Source organism: Hyperolius riggenbachi, chromosome 8, assembly GCF_040937935.1.
Source record: "Hyperolius riggenbachi isolate aHypRig1 chromosome 8, aHypRig1.pri, whole genome shotgun sequence".
Lineage (NCBI taxonomy): Eukaryota > Metazoa > Chordata > Amphibia > Anura > Hyperoliidae > Hyperolius > Hyperolius riggenbachi.
The window spans coordinates 269,584,220-269,600,794 of record NC_090653.1 but is presented as its reverse complement, the minus strand read 5'-3'; the positions used below and the strand labels follow the sequence as shown (position 1 = coordinate 269,600,794).

General features: G+C 44.5%; 1 protein-coding gene across 1 annotated transcript in view; it reads right to left on the bottom strand.

The window, feature by feature from the left end:
- The window catches only part of ABL1 (ABL proto-oncogene 1, non-receptor tyrosine kinase), a 388,171-nt gene that overhangs the window by 369,027 nt on the left and 2,569 nt on the right, over positions 1 to 16,575 (bottom strand). The window lies entirely within an intron of this gene.

Here is a 16,575-nt window from a genome sequence, read left to right as displayed (position 1 = left end):
AGGACTTGTAGTTCCTTAAAGAGAACCCGAGGTGGGTTTGACAAATATTATCTGCATACAGAGGCTGGATCTGCCTATACAGCCCAGCGTCTGTTGCTATCCCAAACCCCCCTAAGGTCCCCCTGCACTCTGCAATCCCTCATAAATCACAGCCACGCTGCTGACAAACAGCTTGTCAGAGCTGGCGGTGTTTATCTCTATAGTGTAACCTAAATTAATGTCCAGCGCTGCGTAATATGTTGGCGCTTTATAAATACAACAAATAAATAAATAAATAGTGTCAGTCTGCTGCTCTCCCCGCCTCCTGCAGAACTCTGGTCCCCGCCTGCATCCCTTCCCTCCCTGCTGATTGGAGGGAAAGGACGGGGGCAGGGACCGGAGCTATGCAGGAGGCGGGGGAGCAGCTGAGACTGACACTACAGATGTAAACACAGCCTCACAGCACGGCTGTGATTTATGAGGGATTGCAGAGTGCAGGGGGACCTTAGGGGGGTTTGGGATAGCAACAGAGGCTGGGCTGTATAGGCAGATCCAGCCTCTGTATACAGATAACATTCTTTAAACACACCTCGGGTTCTCTTTAACAGCTGGAGAGCCACGTTTGCAGATCACTGGCCTAGGCTGTTAAGATACGTGGCATTCTCTCTCTCCCCCACAAAGTATTCTGGGAGAACAGGTATACTTTGTACTGGCTTCAGAACTCTCAGTATACAAATACTCCTCAGCGATGCACCTTGCCAGTACTGAGTTGTCGCCTGCAATAAATTTCAGAATATAGATGGGAAAGATTTTACAGTGAGCAAAACACAGACTAAATTAAAAAATATTGGGGGGGGGAAAAAAAAAGAAAAAAAAAGCAATTTTATTTATTACGTTCTTTTTTACTGCAGTTCCTCTAAGTTCCTTGGGATGAAAGGGAACATAAATTGTTGTTGGGGATTGCAGGACAGTCTGGGAAAACCAAATAACAGAGTCACATGATGGTATACATTCCCTCTAATGATGTGGTTCTGTCAGCTGACACCATGATGCACACTCAGGTGTGGGGTGATGGCTTAGTAATCAGCATGCGGTCAGGCAGCTGACAGGGCATCAGCTGGCCAAACTGATAGAAGCCTGAAAGTAACTCTAGGCTATCCCCAGATATCTGCAGTCACAGGAAATGGCCGTTACAGCTTACTGTGGTCAGGCTGAAATCTGATAGCAGACATATGGAGTGTACAGCCAAGGTCTTCAGTACATCACTCTCTATTCTCTGAGGACTATGAAGCCAGTGCACAAATCCTTCCACTCTGACTCCTCAGTTTATTGTACCCTCTCTGATTCTAACAGCTATATGGAATATACTAGTGTATTTTACATGAACGCAACATACAAGAAGAGCCTTCATCACTCCCCAAGCTTGGCAGCACGGTGGTGTAGTGGATAGCAGCACTGGGTCCCCAGTTCAAACCACAGTAGTTTGTATGTTCTCCCAGTGTCTGTGTGGGTTTCCTCCGGGCACTCAGGTTTCCTCCCACATCCTGAGGGACAATAAGGGGCCATTACCACTAAGGCGAAATGCAGACATCGCAGGTCCGATCTTATTTCTGATCATTTTTCTGATCGATTTTGTATAGAAGTTCTCAGAAAATCAATCAGAACAGTAATCAGAAATAAAATCACACCCAGTGTTCTCCCCAGAAATGTTTTACAGCCGGGTTGCATAAAAAACTAGCCGGGTAGGGCGAGATGACAGAATGCAGGGCCGGTGCATCTCTGCTTACAGAATAGGAGGAGGTGAGCCGATAACAGCCGGGTGCTCACCAAAACTAGCCGGGTCGGGAGAGATGACAGAATGCTGGGCCGGTGCTTCTCTGCTTACAGAATAGGAGGAGGTGAGCCGATAACAGCCGGGTGCTCACCAAAACTAGCCGGGTCGGGAGAGATGACAGAATGCTGGGCCGGTGCGTCTCTGCTTACAGAATAGGAGGAGGTGAGCTGATAACAGCCGGGTGCTCACCAAAACTAGCCGGGTCGGGAGAGATGACAGAATGCAGGGCCGGTGCTTCTCTGCTTACAGAATAGGAGGAGGTAAGCCGGTAACAGCCGGGTGCTCACCAAAACTAGCCGGGTGGGAAGAGATGACAGAATGCTGGGCCGGTGCGTCTCTGCTTACAGAATAGGAGGAGGTGAGCTGATAACAGCCGGGTGCTCACCAAAACTAGCCGGGTGGAGAACCCGGCTAAAAGAGCCTGGGGAGAACACTAAGACCTGTGAGAATTAATACATTCAACCTGTCTGACGGGAAATTGTATGGTATGTACCAGCCTAACAGTATTTCAACAATATTCTCAATATAGTCTTCCTTTACTTTGTGGCAAATTAGTTCATATCAATGTCACTTCCAATTTTGATTAAAGGTCAACTGAAGTGAGAACAACATGGAGGCTGCCATATGTATTTCCTTTTAAGCAATACCAGTTGCCTGGTAACCCTGCTGATCTATTTAAGTGCCGTAGTGTCTGAATAACACCAGAAACAAGCATGCAGCTAATCTTGTCAGATCTGAAAATTATGTCAGAAACATCTGATCTGCTGCATGCTTGTTCAGGGGTTATGGCTAGAAGTATTAGAGACAGAGGATCAGCAGGTCAGCCAGGCAACTGGTATTGCTTAAAAAGGAAATAAATTTCGCATACTCCATATCCCTCACATTCAGAAAAATAAAATCCACTTCCCAATGCCTTTGTGCCATATAATATGAACATAACGTGCTGTCTGAGCACACTAGATGCTATATAAAGGTGACAGCCGCTGTTACCAAGCTTGTGAGAAAGCAGCCTCAAAGTACAGTATATGAAAGAAGGACCGCGTTGCCCCTAGAAAACACCCTCTCTCCCATCATGCACTGAAACATGTAGCTGTGAAGTTCTATTTATCTCTTAATTGCCTGAATTATAAAGCTATGGACGAAACTGTCAAGAGTGAGCACTGACCGTAATAACGATAATCGCAGAACAATGCAATAAAAGTGCTCAATAAGGTTGAGTATTAGGCCCGGCAATAACTAGCCTCGCCAATCTATTTTTCTTACCCCGTGAACAATGCTTGTAAAAACACGCCGTTAACCTTTTGACAAGCAGGATCGGCGGCCCACAACTGTATTATACGCCGCTGACATATTGCACTTATCACTTTGTCATCGCGGCTTCGTGTAGCAGATCGATTTGCGCTTTGACAGACGACAAGAAAAACAGGATAAAACAATAATGTCGTTTTTAATTGAATTTGTGACGGATGGCTTTGAGGGAGGCGATGCATACGGTTCTCGCGTGGAATAGTTAGGTTTGCTCGGCTTCAGAAACGGTAATGCAATTGCACAGGTTATGAGAAGCGTGAATTACAGGTTCATGCGTCGCACATAGGAGATATTGGGCTAATCGGGCCCATCCAGCGGCTGCACACAGAGAGGGAAGGAACCAGGGATAATACTTTAGAAGACTTCCTTTTGTCACATTTGTAGGTATACAATCACTAGCAGTTAAAGGTTAAAAGGACAACTGAAGTAGAGGGATATGGAGGCTGCCATATTTATTTACTTTTAAGAAATACCAGTTGCCTGTCTGTCCTGCTGATTAGGGATCATCGACCTATTGTTTGTAGACCGAAGTCGTGAACTAGGACAAGGCGATCACGTGATCGTCAAAGCTGAGGTTTTTTAAACCTCCTTACCCCTTGCAGTGGTCCCCCCCCCCTCCCCCCAGGTTAGCCAGTATAGGTGCCACAGTACAGGATCCCCCCCCCCCCACCCCCGAAGCGGCTTCTTCCCTCTCCTGTTTCTCTATGCCTACCTCCGCAGAAATAGCGAGCTGCCAGTGCTGTTATTCACCGTGCCTCTCGCCCGCACACCACCAGCTCCGGCCTCCTCTGTCCATGGTACCAGGGGGCGCAGCTTAATGACATAATTAAGCTGTGCCCCAGTACTGTAGACAAAGAGGACAGGAACTGGTGGTGCGATCTGCAGGGGCAAGAGACACGGTGAGTAACAGCTCCAGCCGCCCACGCACGCTGTCGAGGGAGAGGGGAGCTGCTGGGGGGGGGTCCTGTACTGCGGCACCTACACTGGCTAACCTGTAGTGCGGCACCTACACTGGCTAACCTGTAGTGCGGCACCTACACTGGCTAACCTGTAGTGCGGCACCTACACTGGCTAACCTGTAGTGCGGCACCTACAATGGCTAACCTGTAGTGCGGCACCTACAATGGCTAACCTGTAGTGCGGCACCTACACTGGCTAACCTGTAGTGCGGCACCTACACTGGCTAACCTGTAGTGCGGCACCTACACTGGCTAACCTGTAGTGCGGCACCTACACTGGCTAACCTGTAGTGCGGCACCTACACTGGCTAACCTGTAGTGCGGCACCTACACTGGCTAACCTGTAGTGCGGCACCTACACTGGCTAACCTGTAGTGCGGCACCTACACTGGCTAACCTGTAGTGCGGCACCTACACTGGCTAACCTGTAGTGCGGCACCTACACTGGCTAACCTGTAGTGCGGCACCTACACTGGCTAACCTGTAGTGCGGCACCTATACTGGCTAACCTGTAGTGCGGCACCTATAGCTAGATAACCTGTACTGTGGCACCTATAGCTAGCTAACCTGTACTGGGGCACCTATAGCTAGCTAACCTTTACAAGTGTTCTCCCCAGGCTCTTTACCTGGCCAATTTTGGTGGCACCCAGCTGTCATCAACTCACCTCCTCATCCTTCTCCTATGCTGTAAGCAGAGTTGAACCAGCCCTGCATTCCCCCCCCCCCTCCTTCTTGCCCCCCACCCAGCTACTTTTTCATGCCACCCGGCTGTAAAAAAAATTCTGGGGAGAACACTGCTTTAACTGGCTAAACTATACTGGCGGCACCTATACTTGGCTACTCAATCACATCCATCATCGTGTATTGAAAATAGTGAATCGAAATTTGACAGAAAAATGGCAATTCAATCTTTTCCTAAAATTGCTCAGCCCTACTACCGATCCTCTGCTTCACTTCTAATACTTTTAGCCATAGACCCTGAAACAAGCATGCAGCAAATCTGGTGCTTCTGATATTACTGTCAGATCTGATAAGATTAGCTGCATGCTTGTTTCTAGTGTGATTCAGATGCTACTGCAGCCAAATAGATCAGCAGGGCTGCCAGGCAACTGGTATTGTTTAAAAGGAAATAAATAGGGCAGCCTCTATATTATCACTTCAGTTGTCCTTTACGCAGGAAATACACAATGCAATTCTGCCGCTCGAGTCTTATCTTCTGCTCGTTTTTGTTATCTTTTTCCATTCACTTCTATCAGAAATCGAGCGGCAAAACGATAGAACGTGAGATCGGACATGTCGAAAATTATCTATTGAACCATCTATCTGCTGCAAAAATGCACCATGTATTCCCAGCATTAAAGAGACTCCGTAACAAAAATTACATCCTGTTTTTTATCATCCTACAAGTTCCAAAAGCTATTCTAATGTGTTCTGGCTTACTGCAGCACATTCTACTATCACCATCTCTGTAATAAATCAATGTATCTTTCCCCTGTCAGACTTGTCAGCCTGTGTCTGGAAGGCTGCCAAGTTCTTCAGTGTTGTAGTTCTGTGATGCATCTCCCCCCTCCTGGCCCCTCTATGCACACTGCCTGTGTATAATGATCTTTTGAGATACAAAAGGAAGGGTGTATACAGCCTGCTTGTGTATGGATGTATTTTCTATGTGTGGACATACTGTACATCAACCTACTTCCTGTTTTGGTGGCCATTTTGTTCGTTTATAAACAAACTTTTTAAAACTGTTTTTAACCACTTTTAATGCGGCGAGGAGTGGCGAAATTGTGACAGAGGGTAATAGGAGATGTCCCCTAACGCACTGGTATGTTTACTTTTGTGCGATTTTAACAATACAGATTCTCTTTAAGAAAAAATAAAGTCAGATAAACAAGCATTTTCTATACACATCCTGTATGTGTATCACACTACTTCTGAATAAGATGTCAGAACGGCTAGTGAAAAAGATCTATCTAAAAGTGCATTTACAAATCTGTGCCTTAACATAAGCTGTGAGGCATGTCCAGACATAGGACTGCAGCTAGTACCAGCACAATCCAGCCACAAGCTACTCTCTAAACCAGGCTTTCTCAACCAGAGTTTCCCTGGAACCCCAGAGTTCCTTGAGGACTCTGCAGGTGTTCCTTGGCATTTTACCCCATCGTGGAGGAAGTATAATAGAGAACACTATAATAGGTGGTACTGTAACAAGAAGCACTAAATTGGGGGGTCAGGAGACAGTATAATGAGTGGCAGTGTAATAGGAGGTAGTGAAATTAGCAGCCTAACCTACTTAAAGACCATGCCTCTTGAAAAATAAATGTAGGGGTTCCTCGAGACCAAAAAAATGTTTGCAGGGGTTCCTTGAGATCCAAAAGTTATTTACAGGGTTCCTCCAGGGTAAAAAGGTTGAGAAAGGCTGCTCTAAACTCAAACTCTCCTATACAGATGTTTAATTGTATGCAGAAGGGAGGGATAATGTGAGAATGTGGCTTGTACATTCATAAACCATTACCAAGACCACTAAGTAATCATTTTTACTACAGAACACAGGGGCGTAACTACAATCACGGGGTCCCTCCTCACCACCCGTCAGAAGCCGCTTGTTCATGCATCACCCATTGTCTCAACACCTCTCTCCACTTAACAGTACATGTTGTTCAGTTGGAACCAAGCAGTTTGTCTGTACAGTGCTTGTGTCATGAGCTGCCAACTTAAAGCGGATCGGAGATGAAAAACTAACTATAACAAGTAACTTGTCTATATATATATATATATATATATATATATATATATATATATATATATATATATATATATATATATATATATATATATATGTATCTTATCTAAAGTTTAGATAGTTTACACAGCAAATCTAGCTGCAAACAGCTTCAATAGGAAATGATTATTTCTTCCTGTGATACAATGACAGCAGCCATGTTGTGAGGCAGGCTTATCTGTATCTTGATCACTAAGCCTGTGAAAAAAACATAATCCCCCTCCTCCTCCCCTCTGCCTCTGAAATCAATGGCTAGTAACACCTCCTCCTCCTCCTGCCCAGACTGAGCTCCCAAAAGTATTTGGCTTGAGGAATGCCCTATAAATAGGAAAGGAACACAATTATGCAATGAGTAAAAGTTCACCTCGGATCCACTTTAATCCATGCACGTTCATTAAAGTGGAACTTCAGCCTAAACAAACATACTGTCATTACGTTACATTAGTTATGTTAATTAAAATAGTTAGGTAATATAATCTCTTATCCACCCTGTTTTAAAAGAACAGGCAAATGCTTGTGATTTCATAGGGGCAGCCATCGTTTTCGTTGAAAGGAGGTGACAGGGAGCATGAGACAGTTCCAACTGTCCTGTGTGCTGATCACCCCTCCCAGCTGCGCACCAGGCTTCAACTCTCAAAATTAAAAAAAAAATTGCACCAAACAGCAAAAGGAGAACAACATCATCAAAAATCCCATCATGCTTTGCACAGCATCAGGGGAAAAATGCCCGGGCAGTTTTCTTCTGTGCAGCTAAAAATGAGGCTTGGGTAAGAAAAACCAAGTTCTGATGCTGTGAAACGGTTAAAGAAACACCAAGCCTTTCCAGTTCTGCTGAGTAGATTTTTAGTCTGGAGGTTCACTTTAAGAGGCGACAGTCATTATGCCCATGTATACAATAAACAAGAACAATTATACAGTAAACAGGAAGAACAATTTTAATACTAATGCAATTAAACCCCCACAAATAAAGGAACCAAAAGTCAATGAGATGTGAACTTAATGCAGAGTGCAGCATTGGGCCAATCGAATATGTCAGAAAGTAAATTTAACTGCCCCGACTGAATGCTGAACACAATTTGCATTTAACATGTTTGAAAGCTGGAATAATACGTAGTGTTGGTGTTCGAATTTGAGATATCGAATTCCGGACATCCGAATTCTCCTGAACACAACACTTCAGCACCATTCAGTACCAAAAAAAACGGACAGGATCAGGAGGGATTTACTTAAAGAAAACCTGAACTGAAATTAAAAGTCAAAATACTTATACCCAAGTCATACTTGTCTTCCATGTAGTCTACTCCTCAAACTCTTTCTCCTCTCCCGCGTCCTGTTTGTTCACTGTGATCAAGGGAATTTTCCGTCCTCCATTTTGAAAATGGCCGTTACCCCATAACAGCTTTCTGGTCAGCACACTGTTGAACTGTAACATCGCCCACTTGAACCAAAGGGAAACATGGACATTACCTGGTACATCAGTTTTCCTCTCAGCTATAACTGACAGCAACTAATATTTTACTGACAGCAACCGATATATTTCAGATCTGACAAATGTTGTCAGAACTGGAAGGTATTATTGTCAGAAGAAAATGGTGAGCTTCTGAGAGGAACTGATGGCAAGGTAACTATGTAATGTTCATTTGAAGTTACCTTATGTGTTTATTTTAAATATTTTTACTCAGTACAGGTTCTCTTTAAAGTGGTATCAAACTCGGTATTTCTTCTTCGCACTAAAAGATTATTTACAGCATACAATCTGCTACCACAAACAAAATTATAGCAAAACAGCATTCAAACAGCTAAACATGGCACTTTGTTCTTCAGTTGAAAGCTCCTTGCTTCAGTTGGTAGTTTTTGGCCACATCCGAAGAGGTGATAATTTATCTTTTGTTTACATTCCTTTGTCAAATACATTTAGTAAACATTAGAAAAGTGCAGAAACGGAACTCTCTCTGCTTCTAGTATGTGTGCAACTGAGACATGATCACTAGATGTTAATATATAAATACAGCAGCTATGCAATAAAATGCAATGGCAGCTTTCAGAGCAGATAAACTGTACTTATTATTATTATTATTTATTGTATTTATAAAGCGCCAACATATTACGCAGCGCTGCACAATAGATAAATGGCTTAACATACAGGTAGAACATACAGAAACTCACAACAAAACAAGATCATGCAAATGATTTGATAACAATACAGTGTCATAGGTCAAAATAGAGACTGTTTGAGTCTACAAGAGGGGTGGTTGTGAGTACTTTGGGAACTTGTAGACAGAAAATATTACTTGTGCATAAAATATAACAGTGTAGGTAAAAAAGTAAAAAAAAGTAGGAAGACATTTTTATTGAATGTCAGTTTAATTCTACTTCATGTGAGTCCAATACTTCTCTCTGGCTTTGGAAGGAGGACACATGAAGCACAAGAAAGCAGGGCTGTGGGGTCTGTATAAAAATCATCCAACTCCAACTCCTCAATTTATGAAACCACCGACTCCAGGTACCCAAAATTACTCTGACTCCTCGACTCCGACTCTGTAGTTATTTCTGATCAGGACTGTGGAGTTTGTACAAAAAGTATCCGACTCCTCAGTTTGAGACCTCCGACTCCAGGTACCTAAAACAGCTCCGACTCCACAGCCCTGCAAGTAAGTGAAACCCCTCCCCCCCCCCCCCCCCCCCCCCCCCAGAACCTGTCCACTTATTTGGTACTGAACGGTGCTGAGTTGGTGTTCAAAAGACTTTGTATTTCTCTGTGAAGAAACTCCCTCAGTCAGTGTCAGTTAGTCAAATCAGGTGAGAATATACAGTATCTATATAGTCACAAGAAGGAAACTGTACAGATTATAATACAAGTATAGTCAAAAGGAAATCCAGGGGCCCCAAATACAGTAGATATTTATTATTTTATTTTATGTGTTTATATAGCACCAATTTATTATGCAGCGCTGTACAGAGTATATTGTCTTGTCACTAACTATTCCTCAGAGGGGCTCACAATCTAGTCCCTACCATAGTCATATGTTCTTGTCAGTATTGTGTAGTGTATGTATCATAGTCTAGGGCAGGCATGGGCAAACTTGGCCCTCCAGCTGTTAAGGAACTACAAATCCCACAATGCATTTGCCTTTATGAGTCATGACTGTGGCTGTCAGGACTCCTGCAATGTATTGTGGGACTTGTAGTTCCTCAACAGCTGGAGGGCCAAGTTTGCCCATGCCTGGTCTAGGGCCAATTAACTTATTTGTATGCTTTCGGGATGTGGGAGGGAACCAGAGTGCTCGGAGGAAACACACGCAGACACAGGGAGAACATACAAACTCCTTGCAGATGTTGACCTGGCTTTGACTCGGACCGGGGGCCCATCGCTGCAAGGCGAGAGTGCTAACCACTACGCCACCGTGCTGCCCGGTACAGTGAAAGGGCAGCGCACAAGGTTGGGTGATATCAAAGACGACACTTATGTCTGAAGGCAGCGAGTTCACCGTCAGTCAGCTGCTTCTGTGCACTAGCCAGGTACTTGCAAAAGCAGTGGAGAGGTGGCAAGCACATAGAGCCGGTGACCACACTCAGACGAGCAATGATGCATTTTATTTTATGCTGCCTAGCAACTGCATGTCTTTGATGCCTGGAAGAATGAAAGGCAAAAGATGGCATAGGCTAAGATTGATAGACAGTATGTGTGAAACTATGAACATGCCTATGCAACAGCTGAAAGAAGCCATGATTGACAGACACATCTGGCGTGCAGAAGTACATATGGTCACGAAGAGTCTGAGTCAACTAAACGATTGAGGAGAGAGAACTGCATGTCAATCACTGACATAGGCGGGGTACAATTGCCATTAGGTTCCATTATCATGCAGCCAGAAGACGCTCAGTGGCCTGCAGATAGGAGGCTGAAGGCCCGACAAGCACGCAGTTTAACTGCCCCTGTTAAAGTGGCCTTAGTGATCTTCCCCAAAGGAGTCATATGGTTTGCAGGCCATGTGACCAGCATTTTGGAGACTGCAAAAAGTACACAGGCAGTACGCATCCCTGTACAAGTGGGCTTTTCACCTGAAAGTGGGGAGAGGATACAAAATCTAGAAACTGTCTACATGCTTTACAGAACTTGGCTTAGAACCATTTCTTCATTTCACACACACACAAAAATAGGTAACACGTGGGAACTCTGCTCACTAAGCAATGAGGTATTATAGATCAGATCCATATGCAGTTCGCCTTTATGCAGTTACACCTCCCCCCCCCCCCCCCCCCCTTCTATTTTTACTTGACTTTCAAAAATGAAGTGAAAGTGGAAGCATAGCAGAGAATAAGGAAGCTGCAGAAGAAATAACTTGCTAATGACTTATGAGAAACATGTAAGAAAGCAATTACTGTTAGCAATGAGTTGCATAATTTGCCTCATTGTAGGCTTTCAGGTAGGCTATGTGTTAAGAAAATATAAAAATGGATTGTGTGGCTCAATCAAAAGTACACAATCACTGCTAAACAACATAAAGGATGCGTTCACACCGCAAGAAACAATGGCGAATTTTGGAAAGCGATTTTTTTGCACATTCATTCAAACAGAATCGCTTAGAAAAAAAAAAATTCTACATGTAGCATGCTTACAATTTTAACTACATTGCAACGCTGCTGTGGGATCACCCTCACCGGGTGACACTGCATTAGCACTTTGACGATCGACAAGCGCATCAATATTGGCCACGGTGCCGAAGGGCTGGAGCCCACTACAGTGCTTTTGGACCGCCTTACATTGCTGGCGATTTCCAAAATTGCTTTGCCCATGTAAGTGAATTGAGAGGAACCCACTGGAGCGATAAGAGTAATTGCAATCGCAGGACATGCAGCATTTTGGAACGTAAAGTATGCAAGCGCTATCAAATCACTAATGAATCGCTACATAAAAAGTTTTGTGAGTGATTTTAAAGTGCAGGAAGTACCCACAAGCCCTTGTTTTACCCATAATGCTTTAAAATTGAAATCGCAGTCACAATCGCTGGCAAAAAGCTAACACTTTTCTAAAATCACTACAAAACTCACTGGAAATTGCTCATGAACTCACTTACAAAGCGCTCGCATAAAACGCAAGTGATTGAGAACGTGATTTGTGATTCCAAGCGGGTTCCAGCCCTTGAAATTGAAATCGCAATCGCTGGAAAAAAGCTAATGCTTATTTAAAATCACTACAAAATCAAGGAAAATTGCTCATGAAATCACTAACAAAACATGGTGGGGTTTCAGCCCTAACAGACCAGACCCTGCAATCATAGGATATCTTGAGCAACATACAGAATGATAGCAAATGCACCAAAGCACTTCACACTGGCATCAGCAGGCAACTTGGAAGATTCTGACCTCTCAGTCACTGTCCTCAACTGACAGACCAGAGATAACCTGGTACCAAAGACGACTTCGCCTGCTGTGCATTGTAAAGTGCAGAGCATGACGGGAACTACCAGCAGGCTCCAACTGGCATGGACACCTGTTGACTGGCACATGTTAGTGATGTCACAAGCTCTGGCTGGCATTTTCCATTGACTGCTATGGAGGTCCTGTACCTCATTTCCGTGAAAATAAGACTTACCCGAAAATAAGCCCTAGCATGATTTTTGAGCATGCTCAAAATAAACGCTACGAGGGCCAGGGCTCAACAGCAAAGCAGCTCCAGTCTCAACCAACACCGCTAAGGATAGGGAGCTCAGACCTGAACAACTCAGACTGTGTGCGCAGCCTGGGAGTACTGATTGATGGGAAATTAAGCTTCAGGAATCAAATCTCAGCTGTTGTGAAACATTTCTTCTTTCACCTAAGGAATATCGCAAGGATTAAACACCTAATTCCTTCAGAGGATCTTCCAACCCTAGTTCATGCATTCGTCACATCAAGGTTAGACTACTGCAACGTCCTCTACACAGGCCTGCATAAGAAAGACTTACGCCGCCTGCAATTAGTACAGAATACCGCCGCAAGGCTGTTAACGAGCCAACCCCGCCATTGCCACATAACACCAACCCTGAGCTCACTCCACTGGCTACCGATAAAATGGAGAATTCTGTTTAAGATTGGCTTACTGACATTCAAATCCTTGCACAATCTGGGCCCTGGATACCTGAAGGACTTGTTGCAACTACATCACACCCCCCACAATCTTAGATCAAAAGGACGTAACACCTTGGTCACCCCCAGAGTCCACCTCAAAACCTTTGGAGACAGAGCCTTTTGTCATGCTGCCCCTACACTTTGGAACTCCCTGCCACACCCAATCAGGACAGCCCCATCCCTGGAAGCATTTAAGTCTAAACTGAAAACCTACCTTTTCAGTCTGGCATTCATGAACATCTGACTATCTCCTCTGTAACACAACCCAGCCTGAAACCCTGTATTAATCTGAGACACAGCTATGCGCTTTGAGTCCTATGGGAGAAAAGCGCTTTACAAATGTTATTGTATTGTATTGTATTGTACTCCAAAAATAAGCCCTAGTTACAGGTCATAAAAGTCAATTCAAATAGTGTCCAGGCAGCTACCGTATACATGTAAAATCAATCGGCAATAGAATGCAGCAAGACAGACCAGGATAAGCAAACACTCCCCCCAAAAGAATCATCTATACCCAAAGCAATAAGAGTTGGCCTAAAAAAAAAAAAAAACACCACATCTCTTGGAAAATGTGTATAATATTTTCAGGGGAAACACGGTAACACTAGTAGGTGCCGCCAAAATCCCTATAGGGGAATTTGCTCAACAAAGCCAGAAATTAGCCCAGCGATCACGATAACTACCTATTCAACAAATTTGGATAAGGTGGTTTGCCAAGACCAAGAACTTGCACAGGTGGACCTGGAAGTTTGTAGGCGGCTCACAGTTAGCTTAAACTATAAAGTTACATTTGACGCAACGCAAACGCATGCATTCCATGCAAACGCAATGCATTACATGTATTTTTTAAAGCTCTATGGACCACTCTGGCATCGCAAGCGCACACCTTTAAAATCATGTTTGTTTGACATTTAATTCCCGTTAAATAGATAGGATACTGGAAAAACGCGTTGGGATCATCTTTGTACAGGTCTTTGTGCTTCTGTTGACTATAAAAGACACAAAATGCATAAAATGCAGCACACAGTGAGTTTGCATTTTGAAACATAAACGCACAAGTGGGACAATATACCGAATCTGGCTAGGCCATTCAAATTTCTGTTTTTTGATTTGGCACATTTATTTTTAAATCATCACTGCTGAGTACCATAGAATGTACACATTCCTGGACCTAGCACTTTGCTAGAGCTGTAAAAAAAACAAAAACCTAAATCTTCGGGAGCATTAACAGTGTAAACTAGCCCTAAAACAGATCATGAGTAAGGTGAATGAAGGTCCATACACACACTAGATTAAAGTTGGTTGAAGCACCCCGATAACGACTGCCTCAGCCGATAATACGGCATGCGTACAGCAGCCCCCGACCCCTGACCAGCCATCTATCTGACATTTGGAACAATTTGGCTGATAGCTTTGTTGTCCCCACCACATCTGCACTGCTCCTGGGTCCCGATATGTCAGGCAACATCTATCTAGAGTGTGTATGGGTAATGAGACGCCTCAATCGCTACCTATGCTGCTGAGGTTCTCTCATTTCCTGTGGTGTCACCAGTAAAAGGAAGTTAGTGGCAATAAAATCTTAAGGATTCCACCTCTTCCTCAAGAAAGGGAAGCACTGCAACTGAGCCTCACAGCAAAAACAATCCCAACAGGAGCTATTCTTTCTCTGCTGTGTTCACAGCTAAGGGAAATTGTGCAATGTCAGCTGGGTAACGCAACGGTAATGCACATGTATGGGGCCAAGCACACTTACCGCATTGCGTTGGAGGTTTCCGATTCGCCACCAAGCACAGTCTACAGCCCGTTACCGTATGACTTCCACAGCGGCAGAAGTCATTGGAATCAATGGGCAGTGCCGGAATTTCTTTGATCACGGTGCTTCACGGCGCGCAGGCACGGACCGACGGGAATCCCAGTGACATACTTCCTGCCCAGCAGGAAGTACCATATTTGTTTCCTTTTAAGGAATACCAGTTGCCCGGCAGTCCAGTCTTTCTTGCATCAGTAGTGTCTGAATCACTTACCTGAAACAAACATGTGGGTTATCCTGTCAAACTTCAATCAGAAGCATCTGATCTGCATGCTTGTTCAGGACCTATGGCTATTGGAGGCAGATGATCAACAGGACAGCCTGGCAATTTGCATTGTTAAAAGGGAAATAACTGATGGCAGTCCCCATATCCCTCTCACTCCAGATGTGCTTTATATAATACCAGTTGCCTAGCAGTCTTGCCTTTCAGGGTCTATGGCTGTATTAGAGGCAGAGTATCAGGAGGGACACCAGGAAACTTTCTAAGGGAGGGATGTAGCCATTAGACATTGAAGTCCGTCGGGCCTATGACTTGGCCAAGTGTACAATTTCAGCCCACTTTCTATTTGAGTTTGACACTCCTGCACTAGAACTTCTAGGTATGGGATAGGTCGTTATAACTACACCCACAGTATTCTGCCAATTAGACTCCTTTAAGTTGTAGAGAATACTGTGATTGGAGAACTGTTGCCTATGAGGTTTCCCGCTGGGTCACCTCCACCATACTGTCACGTGACACCGGTACTGCAGCTGGATTTTCAACAACAACCATAGATCGTTTCTAGTAATAAAACCCAGCATCTGTACGTAGGTTAAGGCCAGATGTCTGCTGGTTGGGACAGACTGACTACAGATTTCATATGAAAGAAGTAGGGGGAAAAGTTCAGATTTACTTAGCTTCCAGCCCCAGCAGTCTATCAGGTCCCTCACTGTAGATCTGATCCCTACCATGGTGCAATCATCCTCTCCGAAAGATTGTCCAGTGTCAAAAACCACTGCACATGCGCAGGCCCATCCTCTTGCCTCATTTGCTTTCCCGAGGCTGAAAGCTTTACTTGCACAGTTCACAGCCACGGGAGCGAAGAGGTGTGTGGAAAGGGACAGAAGGACCCTGGAACTACAATAAGGCACATGATAGACTACAAGGAGCTGGAAGAAGCCCCAGGTAAATAACCCTGATCTTTCCCACAACCCCCCCCCCCCCCCCCCTTACCACCTAAGTATTCATTTGAATCCTCTTTTCCATGGGAGGCTGAACTGCTTGCTTGTTGCTCAGTTTCCTAGCTGCCACCCACAAGCGCCTTTCGGCTGCAATTACTTGCAGCTGAATGGTAGCATTGGGTAACGCCACACATCAAATCTGAGGACGGCAACTGCCATGCTCAGCTGCAATTCCATAGGAGGGCTGTGTCCACTGCCCGTGCCGAGCACTAGCAAGCGCCCCGGATTGTGAACAGAAGCAGCTGACAGGTGGTGAAGAAAGGCCTCATTTATTTGTCCACCCCTGCTTTAAGTGCTGCTCCTCAATTCCCCAAAAACGCTTTCCAGCACCTCTATGCACCCAATGTTCCTACCAGGAATGGTTCACTTTCAATACCACTGTAGGTGGACCTTTAAAGGGTTTCAAAAAACACTTGTTTAATTTAGGGGACCAAGAAGGAAACCTTATAGGTAACAGTTCTCCAATCACAACACCCTCTACAGCATGAAGTGTTGTGATTGGCCAAACAGTGTGGGCCTAGTTTACTACAACCTATTGGAAACCTAGATGTTTAAAAGAGTGTCATCCACCCAA